The 2,868-nt window shown below is 34.4% G+C and overlaps 1 pseudogene; it reads right to left on the bottom strand.

Moving 5' to 3' along the window:
* Positions 1-2,220: 2,220 nt before the first annotated feature.
* Positions 2,221-2,632, bottom strand: LOC111378989 (annotated as a pseudogene).
* Positions 2,633-2,868: the final 236 nt, after the last annotated feature.

The raw sequence follows: 2,868 nt of genomic DNA, 5'->3' as shown, positions 1-2,868 counted from the left end.
GACCAGATGATGGTATAAATATGTGTCATGGAGCAGAAGTCTGAGCATGATGAGGTCCAATGAACAAATGAGATAAATCTGTCACGGCATGAGATTGGCTTGACATGATTCCAGCAGTTGAAGGATTTTGTGATAAGATAATTTCATATCCATCATGATAAGAATCCATGCCTTCTGCCATAAGTTGCCATACTAAACTTCCACTCATTGTTCCTCCTGTTCTTGCAAATCTGTATTATCTCTGTATACATCTCCCATGTATAAATCTCTAGCAGTTAAACTGTATCCTGGATCTTTGCTTCATTTTCCAAATTCGGCTATGATAAGTGGCTTCTTCAAAATTCCTCTTGCACCATCCCAGTGGCTTGACATCCATCTTTCCATAAAAGCCATTTGTTCATTGTCACTTTTCCCCGATAACCTAGTCACAAATAGTCTTACGGGGATGTTCTCAACTAAGAGTTTGATAGATTTTAGAAGATTCTAAATTCTAATGAATTTTGTAGATTTTTACAAATTCCATAATAATCTCATCAAATATGGTGAAATTTCAAAAGATTTGGTTGTGTGTATTTTTAGGCTTGAAATCCATCCAATTTTTTTTAAAATCCCTCTTTTTATGTAATCTTTATAAACCCACTATTTATTGAGGATATCTAAATTTTAAAAGATTTTATTGAGTTTAATTAAAATCATGATTGGGGACATCTAAATTTTTATGGATTTTATTAAAATTTATTAAAATCTCAATTGAGGGCACTGTCCTTAATCAGATTTGTTCTCCGGAGGAGCGGAGCAGCTAGAATTTTAGAGTTGTGAGAGCAAAGTTCACAAAATTTTAATTGTGGGGCAAAATTGAAAACTATTGAGGAATTTTTTGAAAATCTTGGAAAATATCGTTCAAAATTTTTAGATATAAAATTTAATGTGGGGTATGTGACTCCACTGCCCCCACTATAGATCCACCTAGGCTTTCAAGATATTGGAAAGGAATTGTAATGGAATAAGATCGATTCATACAGAAAAAAGGTTCTCTATTGATCCAAACACTGTATCTATGAAAAAGGGATAGAGGAATAGGAAAAAATAGACGTTATAAAAGAAAAAATTATTAACTCACCACATATCAGGATATGCATGTATAGTAGTGAAATCGATCTCTCTAATAAGGTTGTTGCTAATGAAATCCGTCCCGACTTGGTAACCTGGATTGACTTGCTTCCTTTCTGGCATTGTGTCTCCATAAAATCCTTCCATGCCAATCTCAAGCGTCTTTTATCTAGGGACTTCACAAAAGTTGCCATTTCTTGAACCCAACCCTGTTATTTTAAGAAAATTTTAAAATCATTAATTATTTATTAAAAGAAAGTAAATATTTGGAAATGCGAATGACTTGGTATGTAACATTCTTACATTGACTGTTTTTCCAGAGTAATCGGCTTGGCAGCGAGGCTCATTCATGAGCTCCCATGCCATGATCGTGGGATCGTCCTTGTAAGTAATTTTGGTGATGGTGTTGAACCTTGTAATAATTCTCTGCAACGTACGCAAAGAAATTACTAAGCTCCCATTGGTTGGGATACATGAAGAAATTACTAAGCTCTCCTTGGTTGGGATTAAAGATTTTAATCTAAACTAAAATCAACAATTATTACAAGGTTCAACACCATCACCAAAAATTACTTACAAGGACGATCCCGCAAAGAAATTACTAAGCTCCCATTGGTTGGGATACATGAAGAAATTACTAAGCTCTCCTTGGTTGGGATTAAAGATTTTAATCTAAACTAAAATCAACAATTATTACAAGGTTCAACACCATCACCAAAAATTACTTACAAGGACGATCCCACGATCATGGCATGGGAGCTCATGAATGAGCCTCGCTAAAATCAACAATTAATTTTAACTATATATTTATAAGTCTCACAGCTTTTTAATTGCGCATTTCATCAACTTCCGTTAAAATCTACTGAAAATCAGAGAAATACTCAAAATTGAATTCAATTTCTCACCCTAATATGGTTCTTGAAATAATCTTTAAGCACTTGATTTGTGTAGAAATCATCTTCACTTGTAATCTGTACTCCTGCATTTCTTGCCCATCGAGCATATTGTGATTTTCCTCCAAAATCATTGTAATCGTTGACGAAGCTCAATATCAGTCGAATCCCATGTTTTCTTGCTTCAGAAATCACAAATTCTAGTCCCTGAATTTCACGTAACAACAAATTACTTAACTTTAATTTTGAAAATAATTAATTAAGCAACCTGAAATACACTTTCATCATATGTCCCGGGAGATACTTGCAGTGCACGATCACCTCCATCACTGAAAGCCCACGTTCTGCAAACAGTTAAGCCAGCAGCAGATGCATCTCTGAATACCTCGGAGACTTTGTACCTCTCGCTCGGATCGTCCGATACATGCATCATCCAGTAGGCATTGAATCCATTGAATAGAAAAGGTGAGCCATCGAGAACAAAATGAGATTCCCTTGTCGTAACAAATCCTGCATTTCCATTTCGCAGAACCCTAGCTTCAGTGGCAAGAACTAAGAACGATAAAACTCCAAAAATACAACTTATTCTGCTAAAAGAAGCCATTAATTATCCTATGATCAGAATATAATTCAAGAGATCCGATAACTTGTGAGTAAGTATGAACATTTGTGGCATCTATTTATAATGAAATAGAGATAGCCAAATTTACTATAAATTGAAAGTGTAGCGTGAAATAAGTAGTTTTTCGGTGGTTTAAACAGTTAGTAATGATTCTTCTCCTCCATTTATTTCCTATTATTTGACCATTAAAATGAAAAACATTACTGTTATTCATCACATCAAATCACCATATTTGAATTCTAT

The sequence above is a fragment of the Olea europaea genome, unplaced genomic scaffold (assembly GCF_002742605.1).
Source record: "Olea europaea var. sylvestris unplaced genomic scaffold, O_europaea_v1 scaffold1913, whole genome shotgun sequence".
Lineage (NCBI taxonomy): Eukaryota > Viridiplantae > Streptophyta > Magnoliopsida > Lamiales > Oleaceae > Olea > Olea europaea.
The sequence above is the reverse complement of the archived record's forward strand: the minus strand, read 5'-3'. Positions and strand labels throughout refer to the sequence as shown.